Source organism: Gymnodraco acuticeps, unplaced genomic scaffold (genome assembly GCF_902827175.1).
Source record: "Gymnodraco acuticeps unplaced genomic scaffold, fGymAcu1.1, whole genome shotgun sequence".
Classification (NCBI taxonomy): domain Eukaryota; kingdom Metazoa; phylum Chordata; class Actinopteri; order Perciformes; family Bathydraconidae; genus Gymnodraco; species Gymnodraco acuticeps.
The window spans coordinates 2,613,909-2,638,268 of record NW_022989979.1 but is presented as its reverse complement, the minus strand read 5'-3'; the positions used below and the strand labels follow the sequence as shown (position 1 = coordinate 2,638,268).

General features: G+C 39.4%; 1 protein-coding gene across 1 annotated transcript in view; it reads right to left on the bottom strand.

Annotated features, from left to right (window-relative positions):
• ctnna2 (catenin (cadherin-associated protein), alpha 2) overlaps positions 1-24,360 on the bottom strand; it is a 339,515-nt gene that overhangs the window by 242,224 nt on the left and 72,931 nt on the right. The gene's annotated exons all lie outside the window — the stretch shown is intronic.

Below are 24,360 nucleotides of genomic sequence, written 5' to 3'. Positions count from 1 at the left end.
CTATCTACCAATTGGATCAAATATAAAAGTCAGCCGAATTAGTGTTGATACTGCAAGGAGACGTATTGTGTGAAAAGAAATGTAAGATGTTGTTTAATTGCTGATATATTTATGACCCACGTCACGTTTTCAGTTCCTCATGTTTGTCTAGAAGTCTTCTCATCAGGGCTCTATAAATAGAGAACTACGGCAGATATGTAATATTTAATGCAGCCGAACCGTGTATTACAATGCCGTTATGTGATGACTTTCAAAGAGAAAATCAAGCACACTCGGAATAAAGTATTATTTTTTTTTTTTTAAATGTTTTCGGTCTGTTTCCGGTATTTGTTAATGACGATGTGCTGTGAGATGTGAGACTGGAATTGCACAGGGGAAAATAACGTATCTTTAGATGCGGATTTTGTTAAACTAATATGTTTGCGCTGTGGATCAACACTATACATTGACGGGGAAGGGGGTAGCAATAAAGATAACACCATTAAACAGTTACACAACATAACAGAAATAATATCGATAGCAGCGTCCCTAGCAACCACCTTGGTAACAATGAAAACGTCGCGATTTCCTGAAGTAATCTTCGTAATAATTAGCAAACTAAAGATCATGTACATCCACTGCACACATAATCTGAAATAACAACTCATATTTCTCGCATCAAATGACATCAAAACGCATTTTAATGGCAAAACTAACTTTAAAATAGGCATTTTTCACCGAGAATAAAACGAAGTTCGGCCATGTTTTATTTTTCTGCAGGGAGAAATTTGAAGATCACGTGACATAGACGCCAGCCATTGGAATGAATGGTGAAAAAAAATGGGTTTGTCAAACAGAGCACATGGTGTAGTCCAAACGATAGCTGGGGATTCTGGGTAGTGTAGTGTCTTCTGCCATCCTTTACTCCGAAAACACATTTGTTTCTCCGAATCGAAGGGGAAAAATACAAAAGCATTGCACACAATTTAAACCAATCAATGTTGTGTAATTAACAAGGATAATCTGGTGTTTTTTAGTCGATGAGTAGTGCAGATATCACTGTAAAATCAATCGACAGTAAGGGGAATACTTACTTCCGGGTGTACAATTCTCCGTTATCCAATGGGAATGGACGCTCACATTGCCTTTAAGGGCAGCCGACACAAACGAATGCCGTGCTTCCATGAGCGTCAAATCCCGCCGCAGATGGAAATACATTGCAATCAGTTGAAAGCTATTTGCGTCACTTTATGACGCTGAAGGAGCCTAGGAGCGTCACAACTGGACGCCACGGACACTGACCAAACGTCGTTATTGGACGCTTAGGGAGTGAGAGTGTGTTGAAAAAACCGGGCCAATAAACTACATGTTATTATGTCCAATCAAAGAATAAAAGCCATTATGAGTGGATTGCAATACAAAATGGTGGTACAATTGGAGATGTCTAACCCATCAACTTCCAATAGTGCTTTCAGTGGGAGAGTTGAAAAGCACACCATGTTCTAACCTTATTTTTCTTTGCTATACAGTTCAAACACTTACTTACTCAATGTCAATGGAAAACTATCAGATTTATGGCCATTTCAATGTATAAATCAACACTAACATGAAAAATGGTTAGTAACCAGAAATATTTACCATCAAAAATCTCCGACTTATTTTGCATTTAAATACCCAAGTGTCAGTACCCATAGGCAATACTTCAGCCACAGAGAAAACTACAGTTACACATATTCAGATAAAGTAAATCCTGTATATTTGTAATATCAACTAGTACCAAACCAAATTTAACGCATTTTGTATATTTTGTAAAACCATATTAAAACAATTATTGAAAGGAGCTCAAATCACAGTATTGGTAATGATGTCATGAAGAGTCATTTTAATAGTTTATTTTATTTCATTAATCTTCTTGAGAAAAAAAGGATTGAACTCTACAATCAAAAGTCAGAGCATAAATCAGCAAAGGCTTATTGTGATTGAAGACATGAGCTCAGACATGTAATATCTTCAAAAATAGCATGTATTGTACATAGGCAATATGGAAATATTAATTTGTACTCTTCTCAAAGATGTCCATGACCATTGAAGGATATTCATTATTAATAAGTTGAGTGGTATTGTGTTTTTCTTGCAGCCATATGCTGTGCAGTAACATACATTCCTCTAGAATGTAGCTTGTCCTCTAAATGGTAAAAATACCACACACATATATCAAATTAAATCATTCTTGAATAATTAATGAAGAAACAAAGAGGGAGAATTGGAGCAGAGAAAAGAAAAACGCACATGAATTGGTAAAACAGCGTTACCAGCAGGAAATCGAGCTAAAAGCTCGGTACTAAAAGAAAGAGTCCATGCACTGTTGAGCTCACTGCGTCCAGTTTGAATACATTTCCACCACAAAGCCTACAACTATCTCCCCTGAAACATGTGCATAGAAACATGCTCGCTGAAGCTAAGTTGGAACATAAACAAGACTGGAATTACTGTACACATGTCAAATGGAACTGCACTGAACGAAGACAAAAGCCGTCCCGACTGCAAACAGGGACGTATTCAGTCAACATTCCGGCTCTATCCTCCAGATGTCTTCGGCGTGTTTGAGGAATTACATATGAATATTCTGAGCGGTGTTGTTTATTTGGGATGAGGTGAAACCGAGGGGAAAAACAGAGAGAGAGCTAGACAGATTCGCAGAAACAGGAAGCCAACAAAAACATACAGAATAGTTTCCCATAATGAATGAACCGCTTTCACGCACACACTTTTAAAAAAAGACACAAATCTGAGTGGTCAGGGAATCTCGATTAATGATTGAACTTGTATCCTGCTGGTTTAATTATGTCAAGTTAGGCTATAACTAGTCAGAGATAGCGGAGTCCTGCATATCATTTCCTTGATTAGGGAAAATAAATAACAATTTTTGGTATACTCAACATTTTACATAACATCAACAGATATTGTTCTCCATAGGCATTGCCCCCTTAAAATATGCCAGAAACTCATATTCACACGCACAGTGTTTGTATCACTCCAGCAGTCAACGTTCCCTTTTCGGTAACTTTATGACTGTCTCATTCCCCACGTCCCCCTGGGTTTGGACTGCTTGACATTTCATCCCTTTTCCCCTGTCTGTTTTTTTTCCCTTGATACGTTTTCTCAAAGATTGAAACAGTGAGAGCAGACAAAATGATGACCCAATTCACAGCAGAGCAATATATAGTTGTTCCTCGCCTGGCTCAGACATATCTGCCATGGCATGTCTGGAAAAAAAACTCAGAAACTGACTGCATCCATTGACTGCATATATGCTTGGTTACCTTGGCAACTAAGTAACACTGTATCTTAAAAACAGTAAGAGAAAAGCTGCCTTTTGTAGGGTTTTTTCCGACCCATAATAGAACCAACTCAAGGTCAGCCATTTTTTAAACAAATGAATAGTTTTTCCTTTATGATGAGTTGCTCATCTGGCCTGAAAAGGCAATCAGCAAAACGATGTACTCTGAACTAATGTCTCAGCAGTGATGCTCATGATACCAACCGTATGATATAGCTTGTGTTCAAAACTGTGTAGGTTAAATTATGAGTGTGTGCCCAAATGTTTATTAATGTAGCAGATGCACATAGACAGAGTCATAAATCATGCAGTATAGTAGCATAATAAGGCCAACACGGCTCCCTGCCTGCCCAGGTAATGGTAGTTGGAGCGGTGCCCAGTCTCCCTGGCATTACACTGTGAATGTGGACCCACAGGAAGCTGCAGGGGAGATTTGAGTGGGGGTTGCTTTTGGGTTGAAAAAGGGTTTGGCAAGACACACTAGGAAGCCTCCAATATGTCCCTGTATGGGTGATGCCATTGGGGTACTGGAACTCTTCCTGACCTTTTGATCTCAATTACAGTAGACAACAAATATAAGCACTCTGTTTAAAATGTCTGTGATTGATTAAATATTTATATCAGTACTATAACATACATGTTTACTCACGTTTTTGTTTTGTTTGAATGAATTAAGCATTATATGTCCAGCCCAGTTTTTTTTTAAACCTCATTACTACAAAATGACGAACTGCTCTTAAGGCTCTTTTTTCACCCCTCTTGGTTCCCCGCCTAGAGTTAAAAGCCATTAAAACCAGTAAGCAAACTGCATGTCAAATGAAGCGTTTAGTGAAAGTTCAAGCGGCCACACAATTGTCATTCTAATTTCCTAGTCACGTCGGGTCTGAGTCTCTCAGTTATTATCCAATGAATTCACTGGTTTATGTTCATGAGGCTGTCAACCACTGATTGTCCTGGATAAAGGTTATTTAATGATCTCACCTGTTGCATGTCTTTGCTGTCATTTAAATGTCACTTTACCCTTCCATCATCCCACCGCCGCTGTCAAAGACCGTCTATGGCTCCCTAGGGAGATCTCTGAAGTGGCTGACATTCATAGAGGTATACCTCCATGCACACTGATTTGTTAACAGGTCAATGTCAAAGATATCTTAAATATAAAATTGATTTTACACAGTTTTTTATGTCTTCCTTGGTTTTTAATAGTAGCTTAGTTGTCGGAATGTCTCTTTATAGTCAATATACATATATATATGCATATGATAAAACAGTGATAGCCTTGACAATCTATAAACCTCACTGTGAAACAAATTACTTTATTTCCTAAGGATGGATGTATAGTTTAAAATCAGCCAGAATGACAGTCAAGCTGCCAATAAATTGTCACTAAGAGTTCACTAAGTGGTATGCAGGTTTAACTGTGTTTTATTCACAAACCCGAGCCTGTTTTTCAGGTTTCAGGCTGGAAAAATATTTGGTACTTATAGTGACAACCAGTGTTGAGACTAACGCGTCACAAAGTAAAGCGTTACTGTAACGCCGTTATTTTTGACAGTAACTAGTACTCTAACGCATTACTTTTTACATGCAGTAACCCAGTTACCGTTACTACATGGTGCGTTACTCCGTTAGTTTTTTTATATAGTCAACAACCAGGCGAACAGAGATGAGAACTGTACAGTACTTAAGTACAATAGCCTACTTTAGTAAATGTACTTAGATACTTCCTGTGTCACATGCGGAGACGCGCTGTGGGCGTGTTTGTGTTGTTTACTAACAAGACTATTATGGCGGCGGCGGAGCTCAAGTCTAGTTTCTCCACCTGGAGATATTCTCACTATTTCACTTTTGTCGAGCACAAAGAAAAGAAAGTTTCTGTTAAATGTAAGTTGTGTCCCGGCGGGTCAAAGATCCTATCTACTGCCCAAACCAGTAATTCAAATATCTTAAAACATCTGCAAAAACAACATGCTGGGACGAAGCTAGTATCTAAGACCACAGAGACTCAGCCGACGCCACTCCACCTCCACCTACGCAAGCAACAGCGGCTGGATTTTAACCAAGGGACTGCTAGCCAGGGAAAAGTCGATAAAGCCATTGCACGGTATGTTGTAGAACACATGCAGGCTATTGCTACAGTAGAGCCACCCGCTTTCAGGGAGCTAGTTAGCATGATACCATGTCCGGGCGGCACACGGCATATGGGACGGAAAACTTTTTCCAACTACCTGGAGAAAGAATATACAAAAATGGAAAGCCAGTTAATATCGATGCAATCCAGATTGCATATAATGCATGTCAAGTTGATCAACAGATTGTATTATTCTCCAATGCAATAACAGTACTGAAATGAAGGCTATAAGGGCATTAATGGGAGCCCTTTTTTTAAGTAACTAAAACGTTACTTTTCACAATAACGCATTACTTTTTGGTGTAAGTAATCAGTAAAGTAACTGAGTTACTTTTGAAATGAAGTAACTAGTAATGGTAACTAGTTACTGGTTTTCAGTAACTAGCACAACACTGGTGACAACTAACCTTGGATGATGGGTTAGTAGACTAAAAGCTTTAGGAATCCAAAGTACAACATATAATAAGTACCCTGTATCAAGATTAATGCAAAACAAGTGATATTTGACCTTTTTAGACAGATTTAGCAAAATAAACCCTCTTCTGGGGCCATTTGGGTGGATTTTCCATATCGCCCCCCTTGCTGGATTTTGACATGTGACATATCTTTCTAACCGTCAGAGCCAATGGAATCGAGGGGAACTCCCACCTAGTCCTTATTTGGTAATGTGTGTGTGTCAGACTGCCGCATAGCCAAGACCGGAAGCAGCTAGGGTTGCCAACTTCCAGAAATGGAGAAATGGGACACATGCATGTGTCCCCCGCGCACGTGCGCGCAAAGATTTTCGGGTTTCTGGCGGATTTAGTTACTTTTTTAGTTACTCCACCTCCTCACCTGCTGCGACCTCGGTGGGAGGAGGACACAGCTCTTTTAGAATATCCCGAACAGTTTTGGGGCCAAGCACATTGGCTGTTATCATCTCAGCCTTTGTTCTTCCACATTGCATTTTCTTTGCAGTGTTCGAATCACTAAACATGGCACTTGTCCGCTTATTACTGCAGTCCATGCTGTTGTAACTCAACCATGCTTAACTGTGTGATACACTGATGTTACCTCACATGCAGCTAGGGTGACCAGATGTCCCGCTTTGCGCGGGACTGCACAGCATTTTCACGAATTTTGGTGCGTCCCACAAATTGAGACGATGTCCCGCATATTTCATTTTGATTGGCTAAAACGCTTTTCTTTAAAATCAGATTGATCCAATGGCTGTTGAGAAAGCAGGGAAGGCTATCATCACGGGGGTGTGTTTGCTGTCAATCAATCTATAACACACGGCGGGTGCTGGTCAAGTGTTAACCAATGAGAGTAACTCACTCACACACACCCCCCGCGGCCCCGCCAAACAAGTAACAACAACAACGAAAGTCAGTCAATAATGCAGGCGACGCAGCAGGTTATGGAAAATGGAGGAAACTGAAACTACAGCTAAGAAGAAAAGAAGATGCACATACAACAAAGACTGGGAAGACACTTATCAGTGGGTGAAGCCAGTGCAGGGTGACTCTCAGAGAGAGATTTTTGCAATCTTTGCAAGAGTAATTTTTACAATTTCACATGGCGGTGAATACGACGTCAAAAGACACCGAGAATGCGATTCTCACAAGAAACGTGTCGCTCAAAAAGAGACATCCCACTCTATGGAGACATTCCTACTCAAACCAAAAAATGATGGCCACTCAGACAAGGTAACAGCAGCAGAAATAACCAGTGTTTACCATACAGTGCAACACTCCCAATCATACCGGTCAAATGACTGTGGTAACAAGCTAGCGCCGACCATTTTTCCAGACTCTGAGATAGTAAAGAAAATGTTATGTGGACGTACAAAAGCAGCTTGCCCCTGCCTCTGTGGAGAGTTGTTTGGCAGAGTTAAAGACACCAGTGGCTCTAGGTGGCAAAATAGCCCACACACTGTGGGGGGGGGGGGGGGGGGGGGGGGGGGGGGGGGGGGGGGATACTAATTGTTACTGCATTTTGACTTGACTTTCTGTCATTGTTTATTGGATGCTGTTGAATAGATCAAATGAAACAGAATAGAAAGATATTTGTTTTCCAGGGGGGGGTGTGTGCTGTTGAGAGGGTGTCCCACATTGTCCCACACAAACATACTCCTTGTCCCACATTTGGTTTGTTGGGACCTGGTCACCCTACATGCAGCAACTTTGTCTTGTTCTGCAGTTGAACTGCCGAAGAATTTAGTTATATTTGATGCACCTTTATTTTGTGTTGCTCGCTTGTGCATTTCTGAACTTTATTTGGGAAAATAAATATGGTCACTTTGAAGAGTCAAAACTGTTCTTGGCTTTGTTTTGTTCATAGTAGTAATGCTCATGTCATTTGCTCACTACTAGTCTTTTTTTTACCACCAGGTGTGCAAAAACTACAGGTACATTTAATATATATATATATTATATTATTATCGGTTATCGGTATCGGTTTCAAAAAAACAATATCGTGCATCCCTACTATCTATGAATTCGATCAAATGTAAAAGTCAGCCGAATTAGTGTTGATACTGCAAGGAGACGTATTGTGTGAAGAGAAATTGAAGATGTTGTTTAATTGTTGATATATTTATGATCCACGTCAAGTATTCAGTTTCGGCGGCATTTCCTCAGTTTTTCCAAAGGTCTTCTCATCAGGGCTCTATAAATAAAGAACTACGGCAGATCTGTAATATGTAATGCAGCCGAACCGTGTATTACAATACCGTTATGTGATGACTTTCAAAGAGAAAAGCAAGAGCGCTCGGAATTAAGTATTATTTTATTCTTTTAAAATGTTTTCCGGATTTCATATAATATAAACACCAAATCCCAGCATGCATTGCGGCTAAAACATCCAATCAGTGTGCTTAAACCATATCTGAGGATCTTGGGTAATCGCTCAAAATACCGTCTGTTTCCGGTTATTTTTATTTTTAAATTCAGTTCCTGACGGACGCCAAAAAAGCCCGAGATTATGGAATTAAACCAATAAATAAAAGCAAGGATAATTGTGTGTTATTGGTGAGTAAATAACAGTGTGTTATTTTGAAAAGAATAACAAATTAGAAGGAAAAAAAGATTTAAAAAATACAGATTTCAGTATCCTGAGGCTCTGAGCCCCATTTATTTTCCTCACAGACGGCAACAAAAGTCCGAAATTATACGATTTAAAATAAAACCAATAACTGTGGCTTGATATTGAGTAAGAACATGTTTTTATGAACCACACAGCTTCCGGTCTTCCACGACCCGACCGGAGAAAAAGACGTGCTGCAGGCAGTAGAAATACATTGCTTTTAAAATCGTTCTGTGTGACACGAAAAAAAGGGGATAATCGTGTTGGTGAACACGAATCAATATATTAAATGTCATGTTGGTGAACACGAAATGCCATGAGACTGGGTTGCTCTACTATACCTGGGAGTCCAGTTAACAAATATATTACGCCTCGCAAGTAACAGAAAACAAATGCCAAACGTATTATTTATTAGAAATTAGGTTTAAATATGATATAAATGATGGCAGGCTTCAGCTAAATTAAGAGCCTCTTACATGGCCCATACACGTTATTTCTTAAGCCAAAGTTAATTTATTTTAAAAAAAACAATACAGTAGGTCCCACCTATTTTTATATTAAATATTAGCTTGTGTATTGCAATTGTAATGAAACATTATTTGTGTTATGTGTCCATGCTTTATCATTGTGAGTACATTTTATTCGAGCAAAAAGGCTTCACAGGCATTATATAGAAACTCTCCACGGCTATTATGTTGTAGCTTATATTATTTGTATTTTATAAAAAATAAAAGTAAAAAACCCTGAGAAATGTACCAAAGAAGGTAATTAATAGAAGCCTCAAGGCAGACAACACGTATAACATCTATTCACTGAGACATCACTGCCAATCTCCAGGTTTTATGTCCCTAAGAGATAGTCATTGTTGGAAGTGGCAGTGATTATGTTTGCCTTCTAACAAAAGCAAACAAAACAAAAAGCAATGAAGCACAGGACAACAACTGCACATCAATCAGTCTGCTGAGATTCTGCAACAGCCCTCGAGGAGAGGAGGCAATTGACTGACCTCTAGCACAGGTTTAGTGAGAATGTGTTACCTATAAGATCTTTGTATAGACAGAAATATCCCCCTCACTCTCAGAACCAATCTGTAAACACCTGTGAAAGTGTTCTTCACAGTTAAGCCGGGGCCAACATGTCAGTAAATTAAAGTATTGACAGTGCCATACCTGCCAGCCACCCCCGAAAGCAAGCAGTGGAAAAAAACAAAATAATGGTATATTTCATTTTCTGTTATGTCATTATCAGGTGTGACAGACACCTCCTCTAGCTCAAACTCACCCACAAAAGAAAACCTCTGCAAACATGAACTGTTAAGAGTAAATATAAAGTTGACTGTTTCCAAAGCTGTCCTCATATACATAAAATCTGTATATTATACAGATGCAGTCGTCCACTTGCGTGACATCAGCCGGGCTTTTCTGGGCTGGTATTAACTCCGGGCAGTGACTGTCTAAACAATAATGAGGGGGGCATTATATTTGATTGTATGATCTTGGAGTGTAGGGGCCGGGGGATGTTGGGTATAATGCCCCTGCCTCGAGCTGCACAGTGCACAACAAAGGCAGATGTTGACGCCAGAGTTCTTGCACTCAGGTGATTCTTGTATTGGCCATAGAAAAAGGAGTGCAGGGATAGTAGATAGCGTGACAATTCATTCCTGGCTGAGGAAAGTGGAGCTGATGTTGAAACAGCAAAAAGTGAAGACGTTAGAAAATTGGGTCACATTTTTTAAGGTCTACAAATTAGCTACTTCCAAATTTAAAAAGGCCCTTAAGCGAGATATATGCCACAGAGGTTGGGGATGTGGGGGTAATTATTGCCATCATATCATATCTCAGTTGCTAATCCCCGTATATTAACCCCTGTTTACTGCAGGTATGAAAAAGTCATTCAAATTGGAGGGATATAAAGATGTAATTAACATTTAAATGTGTGTTTCTTTGTCCTTCCCAGTGCCCTATGGGGCTATCTGAGGAGAAAAGGGTTGGAGAGAAAAGGACTTTACTAATTACCCAGTAGGATCTTGAGTAGACCCTCTCATCCGCTCTGTGAGTCAGACTGATGCCCCTGCCTCTTAATGAAGATTAAGCCCACCCACAGTGCTGCAACGTGTCTCAATGTCCATAGTGACCAGGGCAGACCAAGGTACACACACACGCCATGGTGTTGCCATGACTCCGTATGTTGTCTGTTGTGATATCAGACATGCAGTAACAGTAAACCAAAAAGGCTTTTACATTTAGTGTGGCTGTCACAGCACAACAGTATATATTAATGATGGACAGTAATGGGATAGGGCATCAAACATGATTAATGCATGTGCATGTCGAACACTGTAAGGGCCTGCGGTTGAAATGCTGGTTAGACTACTAGAAATAGAGGTCTCTAGATGTGGTTTCACCAACTGTTAATGTAAGTGCTTACTCAAAGTAAATGCATTACTGAATTACACACAGTTCTCTTGATCAATGTCGTTATAACTTAATATTTACACCATCTGACAACTGGTAACTAATCCAACTTAAAAGCAGTCACTTACAGTAACACAGCAGTCCCAAACCCAATTACAGTGAGAAGTCAAACAAGACAATATTATGTTTGTCAAATATGAACTCACACACAAATTGCTATTCAGACACTACATTTACATGGAGATGAACAGCAATGTACTGGTTTGAGATTCAAGCATGTTGGTGAATCCAAAATCAGATTTTCAAGTCACTCATAAAGGCAGCATTTTGTTACAATCCCTCGCACCAAACGAACAAATAGCCTACTGCAGTCTATGACAAATCACAATAATGTACTACAAAATGTGTTGCTGTGTTAATGATTTTTGAATATAAATAATAAAGTATCGTCTGTACTGAATCCCTCCAGGGATATTGTTATGGGCAATATGGAAAATATCACACTGTTCCAATTATGATACGTAGTGTTGTTGTTTGTATTCCATTTGATTTGTTACTGAAGGAGATACAAAGGCACTGCTCTTGAAAGACTGAAGAGAAGCTGAGAAACACAGGAAAGAACAGAAGTGAGGAGAGAGAGGCGTTTGACAGTCATGTTAGAGGAGTCAGGGCTCAAGGTTTTTACTAACATGCCCTGGGGATGACAGGGGCAGTCTCACAATACGGAGTACTAGGACTTGTCCTGGTGGGCTGGCAGTGAGAGTGGGAAGTGAACATTGACGAGTACAGAACATTTCCCACTGCTGATTTAATGAATCTCTTATTTGCAGGATGTTTTTCCTTCACCTTCTGCTACCATTGCACTGGCAGCATGTCTCTCCTCTTCTGCTGGTGTTTTGAAATAAACACAATTGTCAGATACAATAAGGAACAATTTATTTAATATACCCAATGCAGTAGACTATATTGGTGCTGATGCATCAAAGAGCACTCTATGCATGTATCATTTATATTTGTAATGTACGTATTCTTCATCTGACCGCCCTATAATGCAATGCAGGCATCAGACTGTCAGCAGAATAACACCCCAGATACTTGAGATGCTCAGTCTAACAACAGCATTGAGCGTCCCTGTCCAGTTTCCTTTGGAGCACACATAAATATACATATCCTCTATAATGGAAAACTGTGCACGCACCTGGGGAATTGTCTTGATTTGAATATGAATGCAGTTCTCATTTCCTTTTCTGCTTTTTAAATTCTGTATAGGAAAATGATAACCCCAACCCTCACTCATTGCCATGCCTCAAAATAAATCATTGTGGCACTGCCTCTGTCCCTCCATGACCCAGCAGCATTGCCCCTTTCTTCCAAACAGCTGCTCTCCAAATGCACACTCTGTACAATGGCTTCTGGGACTTCACAAAAGTATTGCCTCTATACAAGGAAAATATAGAGTTTCTACTGTACATGCAGCAGAAAAGCAAAAGGAAGAATACATATGTTCCAACCTGGATTTGATGTGTTGTATAGTGTTGATCGATGTAGCTATAGGTCAGTGTAATATTGTTTTCATTATTGTTGTTGTAGATAGAAGGAGCAGTCACTTTGCTGGAAAAACCCCTCTCTAACAGAGTCAAATTAGGAAAAAGCCCCAGACAGATCAAATAGTCAACACTTTATACAAAGGTGATCATTCAGGTTATTTAGTGATGCACGAGTTTTGTTTGAGTGGTCTGGTTGCTCTTTGTCTTTACTCCAGTAAAGTGACTCTACTCGCTCTACTTTCTCCACATCAGAAAACTCAATAGTAACTTCACAATGATCAAGGCTGTGACTAATGGAACAGCTTTGTAACAACTCCTCCATCCCTCTGCCCCTCTATCTTTAATGCATGTCTCACCCTCTTATGCTTAAATTAATTGATACCTGAGCAACAGCATTTCAACCTTTCCTCTTATTATTTTGTATTCTCATATTTGTTTTGCTATTGTTGTATGTTAAACTCAATGTATGCTGTTTGTTGTTCATTTATGATTTTATATTAAATTAACCATATGAATTATGTATCTTTCTATCAAAAATGCCATTTGTTTGATTTGGTTTTGCTTTTAAAAAGGTATACTTTGGAGGGTTTGACCTGAAGTAAAAGCAAGGCAGTAGCAAAAACAGGAAGGAATAACACTGCTCACCATGATTGACTACTTTTACAGTTTCATCTTCCGATAGTATCCCGACCACCTGTTTCACCGCCTGGCGAGGCAGAGCAACCGCCCTCAACCATAAGACTCTTTAGAGGGTGGTGAAGACTGCACAGCTCCAGGATGGAGCTGCCATCCATGGAGAACATTCTACACCCAGCGGTGCAGGAAGGAAGCCAAAAAGGATTATCAAAGAGCCTGATCACTCCAGCCACAAATGTTTTGCCTGCTGCCGCCTGGCAGACGGTACGGCAGCATCCGGTCTGAGCACCAGGCTCAGGGATCACTACATCCCACAGGCCAGACCATACATTCACTACATTTAGGTTTACATTTAAATAATTTATTTGCAATTACCGACTTATGTAGCTGTTTTACTTGGGTTATTTTTATATTGTATCCCTTTTATAACTTGCTCTATTTTACTCGCAATCTTTTTATTCTTTATAGACCTTAAACTTGTTGGGAGCTTGAAATGTAATATTTTTAATTCCAACAAATGCTTCTATGTAATTGTTGTGCATATGAAATAACTTAAATGTGAATTTTAACTGGAATATAAACAATTCAATAGAACGATAAAATGCTTAAAACATCTGATTCACACATTTTGTATGAGGAAAGTAATGAATTGAACGCGTGTGTTAGACCTGAAGGATACATACAATGTGAGTAAGTAACGAGGCATGGACACATAACTTGTGTTTGTCTATAACATAACTCCACAGAACACCTTAAACATCTGCCCACAGGCAAACAATTGAAAGTAACTTTCAGAGCTGTCAGCGATCTATGAAATGAAATTTGATATAACAGGGAATAACACAAGTTGCAATGGCAGAAATAAAAGCAGCAGCTCAGCATGAAACATGCCCATGTCATTTGTACTGCCAGACTGAACGACCAAGACATCCCACTGAACCTGCAGTTAATAGAAATAAGTGCTGGTACAAAGGACAAGTCTGGCAGTGAATTTAAACATAAAATGTTCTACATCACTTACTTTCTTATTTGCAAAGCATGAAAAGCATTGGATCAGTGAAACCGCACACTGTTTTCACACAGGAAAATTACATCATGGTCTTTAACTCAAGATGTACAGTCATTTGTTTGATGTTCAATCATTTGTTTGGGTTGATTTGCTAAATGAGAATGGATTTATCAACAGAGCATCCACTGGTGACGAAGGCAACTGTGTTTTTACCTTGGTATGCAGAGCCAGTGGGGGATGGGGAACAGGCAGCCAGTGGTCTTGGCAAGAGAGGCAGAATCATTTTCAAACAAAAGTTTCTCTTTTTAAAGATGAAGAAGACGTTGAGAACCTTCAGCCGAAACATGTTTGCTATTGGATGCCATTGAGGCTGAACTGCCCACTACGTCGATAACAAAATGTGGATGCTTTAGTAGGCACCATTATAAGATTTAAAAGACTGGAAAGGGGATGAAGGCAAAAGATGTGGAACTAACACGATGAAGACATAACGCCGGCAAAGCAACAGGATGAAAGAGAGCAGTCAATGTCTTTGCAAGTCTTGACAATGAAAGCAATGCTGATGAGAGGAGAACATTCATCAGACAAAAATCCCAACTTTGTTAAGTTATGATTTAAGTAATGTTTCCCTTTAAACTTATAAAAGAACATCATGAACCCACTGTGTTGAACTTTGAGATTGTCAAAACTCTATTTCAATGGGAACTTGAACTTGACGTCTTGGTAATGGGAGCACCTCCTTGTCCTTCAGGGAAGTTTGTGTTTTCAGTTGGGTTTTGTCTGATGAAGCACACTACTTCTAAGCATCATTTTAGAAAAGCTCACTCATCCATATAAGGAAGACCAACTTTCAGTGTCTGAAATTATTTGTAGTTTATTCTGAGGAGTTGGAAAACTAAAAAGAATAAGAGGAAGGGAAGTGGCTTGGTTAGGATCTGGGAGTGCTGGGCTCTGAATCATCTCTTCATGCGGATGTACTTAGTGCCATGAAACAGTACATTATCCCAAAATGACAGCTAAATTGGCCTGTCAACAAAGCTATACTCATCTTAGCAACTTCACTGGTGCATTAGTGCTTCTTCCAAACATAGATCAGGGATATGGGGCATATCTTCCGTTCTGGAAGCCACAGGGGGAAATTAGAGTTTCTGAGTGCTGAACTATTCAAACATGTAGTATTGCTATTGGTTGGCTTCCCTTGCCTGTCGGATTCCTAGCTGAGCTGCTTGAGATTTGTTTATGACTGCCTGTTTGGGATGAAAATGCAAGCCCAGTGCGTTACCCTGGAAGACAAGAGTAACTATACTTCCTTTGGCCGCTTAAACATCCACTCCAGTGAAGAGACATTTTATTTTGATGATGTTTTAATAAAAGCAAACAATGTTTGATTATCATTCCAGTCGATATTGACAATCATTTCTTTACCAAAGCAAACTGAAAATAATAACAGTTTTCTCTAGATCTGACAACCCTATAAAGTTTTATTTTCTATCTCATCTTAGCTACATATTTCCCTGTACATATCCCGACTCACAATTTTCGGAGGTAACTTAAGTCAACTCACAAATTAAAGTTTTTAAACTGCCTAAACTCCTGGGAATTGTATTTCTTTAATATATGTCTGGTAAATCTCCAAGGCCTGAGGTGTCATCCATCCGCTAACATACAATACACCCCCTCTAAGCCTACAGTGTATAGGTTTTATAAGAAAAAACCCTGTCTTGTCTTAAATACCACTAAGCATACTTAAAAAGGTTGCTACATGTAGTATGCGATGGATTTTAAATGTCCAATGCTGAATGCAGTACATATAGTAAATAACTGAAATAATGGAAGCTATGAGGATTTTTATATTTATGTATGTTTACACTACAGTACATATGTAGAATTATTTAGAAAAAACTGAAAGTAATGTCCTATCCTATACATTTAAACTTAGGTAGGGAACTTTGCTAAGCAATATGAAAATCCTCCAAGCAGCTCATGTACTAAATTTTGTTCAGTAGGACTCCCATGCTAGACATATTTCTTTGTAGAAAACTAGCCACCATAAAAGGACTCTATGCTTGAGTGTATATGTGTGCATGCCCATATTATTGTTCAGAGATAGTGCAAGAGCATGTGTGGGTAGACATATTGAATTTCAGAAAATCTAAATCAAAACCTTTTGCAATATAATATGCGGCTGGCAGGGACAGAGATATTGGCGCTAAGCAGAGATACTGTCTCCGAGGCTTGCTTTCCTGCTTTTGCATTTACTTGTTTAATATTAAACATATTTGACCAGAGGCCTACCTTAACCTATGGGCAAAACTGTGCACTTTATTTCAATGCAAACGGCCTGATGTGGGTATATGTGTGTGTTTGTGTTTGTGTGTGAGTCTGTGTGATGGCATACAGCACATGGACCGTATAAGCAAGAGCCAGCATACCCCTGCAGCCATGAGATTGCACAGCGCTGAGTGGGCAAGCTGGCAGTTGGGCTCCTACAGAGAAGACCTTGAATGGAAGGGCAAGGTACCTTTAAAACATTTTTTAAAAAGTAATTTGTTGCACCTACTCAGAATCAATTCCCAAGAATGATATGCAGCGAGAGCATGGAAGGTGCAATGAAAAATGGTTATCGTTCCCTTTTAAGTTGGTCCATACATGTAGAGATGGGTTAGAATGTTCTTCGTTAATTATTGTTTTCCTTCTACATAAGCATGTGAGCCAAGAAAAGCACCCTAACAGAGATCAATGCAATCCAACCTTGAAAATACGAGTTTACTTGAGTTGGTATGATAAACCATAAGATACATTATGATAAATGTAAAGTACTTTCACTGTGTTGTTTGGATCATCAATTCATGTAAATTCAAACGGATTCAAGTGGCTTGGCAGAACATCAGTCAGTCTAATCTAACATGACTAAATCTATAACTGGAGATGAACAAGAAGAGCTGAGTAATCCCAGAAAGATGCAAACTGAGCTTTTTGGAAATAGAAACTGGAGGGGCTGATCACAATGGATCCAAATGTATAAGCACCAACTGTAACTAGTATGGATCTCTGAGTCAAATTTACCAAGGACCCCTCCCCACTCTCCTGCTTCTCTCCCATGCCTTATTGGCACCAAGACGAGACAGCCAGTGGCTAATTACTGTACAGCAACAAACAAACCAATACTTCTCTATCTCTCTGGTCATGTCCCATTACTTCAGCTTAGTTCCCCTATTCATATTTCTCTTGACAGGTGCATCTGCCCATGGAGAATGAGGCAGTGTTTCAATCAGCAGGCAGAGGATGTCATAATTTAGAGGTGTACCTCTGGGCTAACACATGGCTTAGCCAAGGTGAAAATGACAGAGGGAGTGGAGTTTTATTGAACACAACAGGGTACTTGTCAATAACACTACCACTTGGTGTTGTGTTCGATGATGTTATTAATGCTTGGGGTCTGTGCGTGTCTTTACATGTTTGTGACCTTCCCCAGAAAGTATCAGTTGGTGCAAGATTCAGGATATACGGTTTCCCCTCTGTTAGTTTCTCGCAGGCAACTACAGAATGTGTTGAACACCCACATGTTCAAGCGCTGAATCAATGTGAGTCAAGGAGAGAGAAAAAAAAGTCGGTGAAGGAGAGACAATGAGGAGGAAGAAAGAGCCTGAGCATGTGTGCAGGAGAGGAAGAGGAAAGAGGGAGAGAAAGAAGAGAGACTGAAATGAGACAGGGATAGAAGTGCACAGATTGATATAGCAATTACCAAGAAAGCTATCTCTCAGTTAGGAATACATCTACATACATTAGAGCAGGGTTGCTCTCCAGCCACAGTTTCTCAGAGGTTGGCTCAGCAGCGTCTCATACACAAACGAAGCCAGCGAAAAGGTCATTGCTGGGTAGTCACTGTGCACACGCAAGGATGAAGAGCCAGTCTATCTTGCATGCTGCTCATGAACAAAAGACGGAAGTCCATCTTGTTGGCAATAGAAAAAACGAAAACAAACTCCCAAAAGCTAAATTATATTTTCATAAAACAGGCATTTTGCAGATAACAAATAAAAGACAAAAAACATCAGCTGCTCTTCACTGGTCTGATGTCTATAATGTTTATTGGAATTCACATCGGCTGTATTTCAAGAGGTCTCTCAGTGCGTCATCCCATAAACATAAACATGGTCAATTGACTGTCACTGCACAGATGGAGGACGCATGCAGCATTTGGAAAGCGACTTACACTTGGAAGCAATGCTTGCCACAGTGAGATTCAAAGACTGGCTTGCGCACTATCCCTGAGCTAGCAAGTAAATCCGGTTATAGTTAGCCTATAATGTATGCAGAGAGGACCGGCATATGCTTGTGCAGTGTGACTACAGGCCCTGCAATATATAGAGGATGAGTTCTGCATGAAAATACAATGCTGCCACCAAATTGGCTCAGAGTATGCATGTAAGCATTTCAAACACCTCTGTTGGTTCAAGACACATCACACAATGAGAACAGAGGGAGAGAGAGGGAAGAGAAGACAGAGAGGTGAGGGGGAGTGAGAAAGCTGCTGTGTAAATAACGCCCTGAAAAAGAAGAGAGAGGTAGAGGACAAGCAGATGGAAACAAAAAATGTGGTAAAAATGATCCGGTGCGACTTGGATCCCTGCCGCAGGCTCAAAACGGTGTTCTACTAGTGTAGCCTATGCATGTCTGCACTTTGTGTGTTTTTTGGTGTGTGTCTGCGCTTGTGTGTGTGTGTGTGTGTGTGGTGTGTGTGTGTGTGTGTGTGTGTGTGTGTGTGTGTGGTGTGTGTGTGTGTGTGTGTGTGTGGTGTGTGTGTGTGTGTGTGTGGTGTGTGTGTGTGTGTGTGTGTGTGTGTGTGTGTGTGTGTGTGTGTGTGTTTACAATACATTCACATCAACTATAACCATTCTCTTGAGTTTTTATGTCGGATAGCTGCAGGTGTGTGAGAGTTGTGATCAGACAAATGGGCTTGGATGGGAAAAGGAACAACAGAGAAGTGCTAACTGCGTTGTGCTCTCTTTGCAGGCTTGTGGAAGAAAGTAAATCATTAATATTATACGCATGTGGGCTGAGGGGTCAAATGTGTAAGGCTGGATCTGGCGAACTTTAACACTGAATTATTTTGACAAAGCTTGATTCAAGGACCGTCGCAGCATCAGACGATAGCTTCCTTCTCATGATTAGCACAAAACCATACAAGGTAATGCAGACTGCTCTGAGTGGAGAATGAGCCTGACTGAAAATATCTGTTTCTAAGGACTTGCATGAAAAAGGATAAACATGGAAAAGAGAGAGGGAGGGGAATTACAAGAGGGAAAGGATGGACAAGTGTTGAGAGTAATTAAACACTGCCATCTGCTGGTCATGTTATGAATATACTGTATGCATCAAATCTGAGGCTTATGTATTTGAACAGCTGCACCTTTGACCACCTATTTGCATTGAGCCTGCCAAAACAGATGTGACACACAAAGAACACAGGGCTCGGCCAGAATTGACAAAAAAAACGTTGACATGTGTACAATGCAATCGTCTATCCCTGCTCAGAAAGAGGAAAATGTAATTTGCTGGTTGAGAGAGAAAAAGCGGTGAGGACAGAATAATAATTTTGATGCAATCACAATTATGTTAAAAGACGCCATCCCTATCCTCTCCCTGCTGTCCTTGACTCATCTAAGGTAGGTATCAGCAGCAGAGGTATAAAAGTAAAGACCTTTGTAATGTATACTTGTATTGGCATGGTTCCTAAGCTCAGTTACATTACCTGAGTCAAAGTGTATGGTATTTCTTCAGGAAAAAAAAGGTCCATTAGAAGTACTCACTTTGCTGCTGCTCACAGGCGGATGTCTTTTGTGTGTGACACTTCAAATACGTGTGAGAGACCAACAGTGTCACAGTTTTAAAAGGCTGTATCAGATAGGTCTTGCTTTTGACTATACAAAGATAAGGAGGCTCAAAGCGGTAGAATGACAGGCTTACAAAGACAGATATTTTGCATATTAAAATGGTTACAAGGTGAGAGGGAAAGAGCTACATTATGTCTGTTTCCTGCCTACACGTCAATGCTCACTAATGAAGATGAGTCCTCTTCAGAAACACATCTTCCTACAATTTGAAAAATATATTATCTGCAATATGTGCTACGTCAAATTAATAACTCTTACTTGTTCTTTACAACTAATATAATTGCTACAGTGTGTATGTGTACTGTGACCTAAAAAGCTGTGCACCACAGTGTGTCTTTACCCACATACCCACAGGGCACTGACTCCATCTGTCCTCCTACTGAGCTCAGAAAACCAAAACAAAGACTTTCATTTTAACATGACAGGGCTTTTCCTGCATAGTGCATTTAAAAGGTGGCCATCCTCAAATTCTATGCCACCTTTACCACAACCCAGACTGTGACCTAAATACTAAAACATATTTCCAGACTGTTAAATCTGTCACTGTCAACTGTTATTGCAACATGTCACCTTAATCAGTCAAGAGTAGCGCTTGGACAAAATGAAATGAATGTTGGTGATGTTAACTAATAAGCAATGGCTATTATATTTAAGCAATAGCTCACGACAGGCCATGGTATATGCTCATTATATCACAGCTAAGGGGCGTGGTTCGGCCCGACACGAAGCGACTGCAAGCAGTTTGCTTTTCAGCCCAACTGTATACTGTTTTTCTCAGACGCGGAGGGATACTGACTTGTTGTGAAAAGTAACTTACAATTCTACCCGTGGTATACGCTCAGCATATCACGGCTAAGAAACCAATCAGAATGCTTGATTTGACTTGTCCGTTTTATAAGATGGCATTATGCGTTAACTGACATTAATAATGAAAATGAGCTTATGTCTTAACTAACTGCTCATATAACAAAACATATCAAAAGTTATGTCCTGTGAGAAATGGTTTAACAGGTCATGGGTGATCTAGAAACATTCTTTGTAGTATTTACTGTTTGAATATATTTAAAAAAATACCACTTTGTTATTCAACACAGGTTTTTAAAATGCTATTATCTTTATTATAGACTAGTTGCTTATATTGAAGTAAATGTTTCAAGAAAAACATTGACAGGTACACAGAATTGTAAATAGAAATGATTGGAATATATTGATGACGACCTCTCTAAAGTTAAAGGTGGAGGGGGTTATTATATGCCAAGCGACATTGAAATGAAGTGAACTCAAACTGATGTTGACCCTCCCCTTTCTCTCTTAATAGATATTGTACCTCAGTGTCCTTAGGTTACGCTTTCCAAACTAATTCTGCGTGTCAGTAAAAAAAATAAATAGATGAGGTCATCCCCTTTCCTTGTCTTATTCATAAGCTGCCCTTTCAATCCAGCTATAGAGACGCATCTGAGCGCTGCATTTAAAAATCGTGTCTGACCTTTCGTGTCACGGACTGTACATGTTCAGGAGCAGTTGAGGCAATGCTCTCTTGTTATTTAGTATTATACTGGCATATGAGCCACAATATTCCTTCAAAACATACAGTGTCCTCAGGGTGTTTTCTCTAATTAAAGATGGAAAGAAATCCACATAGCGGGCGATCTATTCTTACTGATTTGTCCGTGCTGTTTTTACAGATGATTGCACATTCTTGGCTTTGAAATAGAGCGATGAAAGGTTGTCTGTGTGCTTTTCTTCAGTCTATGCAAAAAGGAATGCTTTTATACAGTATGATCGGAATTATTCATTCCTCAGTATGTCTGAAACGCATGTAAATGATTATGACGGCTAAGACAAGCATCTACATTTTTCTGTGACTTAATGTCCTGTAATGTCTGTGTGAAAGATGCTCTAGTCTAAATAACACTGTTAAATACATTGAAAATGAAAGAGGCAAAACCAATATGGGATGACACCTGTTTGGCAAAGAACGTGTCCATATCTAGTTAATGAAATGAACACCATCATACAACACATTGTTGACAAAAAATAAACAAAAATACTGAAACCAGCATCATATTAAAAGAGTCATGGCTGACTTAAGACAGGGAGCAGCCGCCCAAAACAGATAAACACAATCATCCAACAACAAACTGAAAATGTGAGTGCTTGTGGGTTGATGCACAGTGATAAAAAAGAGGATGTGAGAGTTTGAGGTTAGGTGGAAAACAACGTATAGCTGCCCCAATTATCTTTATATAACACTTGTATATACACCTCATTCTGTGCACCATTGCATTTGTGCATGCTCTTTACCATCCAAACACATCACTAATACAAGTACATGTGCAAAAAACATGTAGCCCATCACAGTCCCCATGTAAGAACCATGCCTCAGGCTAATAGCCTAGTATATCAGGTCATTACTATTCTGAGACGATCCACCGTAGTCTGTGTCTCTGTGGTAAATTAGGAATTAAACAAGCACCAGCATCAGGCAAGCACAGAGGGCTAAGCAAAGGGCAATGTGTCTTATTTAACTGCTGCCTGTCTGCAGAATAAAATCAAATTATGCAGGTCTTTTGCTTTTGTACGAAAGTCATACTGTTTTACATAAAAACTCAGTCAATCGATTACGTTGGGCCACAGCCTCATGCTCAGCCTCAACTAGGTATTAAGTTGATCTGTTAGTGACTTACGTATGTGTATGATTGACCCCACTTATATATATCCTTTATTTAACCAGGTAAAGACTCAATGAAATTAAAATCTATTTTCCAAGAGCGACCTGGCCAAGAAGGGTAGCATGACAGAAAGATAAAACACAGACAATACAGGCAGATGAATACAGCTGTAAAACACAAATCAAATGGCACAATAGCCAGTCAATATGCAAAATAAAAGAAACTATTAAAAATCATTAAAAACTGGCAACATTTAAAATATTGGCCATAATAGACTTTCTCTTTTACACATATGTGTGCCGACCACTGGTGTGAAATGTCTTCTCACAGCAGTAGCAAGTCAGAAATGTAAGCAACTTGCTATCTCCAAACATGACCACAAGAGGTCACTCACATACTGTAAACAGGCATCCTTAGGGACAGGAAGGATCAATAACACTAAAGCACAGCACATATTTCATAGACTGCACTCATCCTTCCAGAAGAAAACAGCATTGTAGTGTTTGAGCGGGGGGAACTATGACACATAACCAAAGAAAATGTATAACTAAATCACATACTGTTAGAGTAAGTAGGATAAGGTGTGTATTTGAATTGTTAAATAAGTGGTTCATTGAACAGAGCATTACATAAGTACATGTGACATTATGGACCTCAAAATAAATAAATGAAGGTAAATCTGTTAGTCATAAACAGAATAACTGAGAGATGAGCAGTGAGAAACTCGTCTGCTTTAATTACAGATGCAAATCAGAGCATTTACTGCAATTCATATCATGAAATGTAGAGATTAAGTACCTAAGACATTTATACCTACAAACATTGCACACTGTCTTCTTAAATTGCAGTAATTTTTAATCATAAAATTGGGTTTGTAACACATTTCCAATTTAATCATGTAGACATATAAAGATTAGATGAGATTCAGATAGATTTAGAGAAATATATAACTTTAAATCCCAGTAAGGAAAAGGGATGTTTAGCAAGTCATATGAACAGGTGTGAAAATAGTTCAAACTGCTTCTGCTACCTAGGCTACACACTGCACGATTATAAATAAGCTATCAAGTTAAATATCACTAAGAAGCCTTTATTTGCAGCTAAAGAATGGAAAAAAGGCCTGAGTAGGGTTAGGGTTATCTCTGAAAATGTTTGTGTTTCTGATATAAAACGTGAGCAGGAAGAAGTACATTATTGTATCCTAAAGAAATGATGTTGTGTTGAATGGCATCTTACAAGCAAAGATGCAGCATCTATTTATAGATGCTCTGAACATCTACATGTTTAGGCAAACACAAATTGGCTCTCATCAAGCATCAGAGAGTGAATGGCAAACAAAATCACAGCACTGTTTTGACACTGATACACGTGTTCCTTAACCTGAGAGTGCTCCTGGTTTTCTATTTTACAAGACTCTTTTGCAATCACAACACATTTTAAAGAGGGTGTTTGAAATGAAAAAAGACCTGGGCTTCAGATCCTGATCCCAAACCCATCTTAAAGTCCTGACCTATACATACATAATTGTCCAAACAGCAAAAAAGCTACCAGACTTAAACATATTAAAGGAAAGATTGTTCACCATCAATTTATAACCACTAGATGGCAGCAGCAAAACATGTTTAATCGAGAGGTGTGTGTGTGTGTGTGTGTGTGTGTGTGTGTGTGT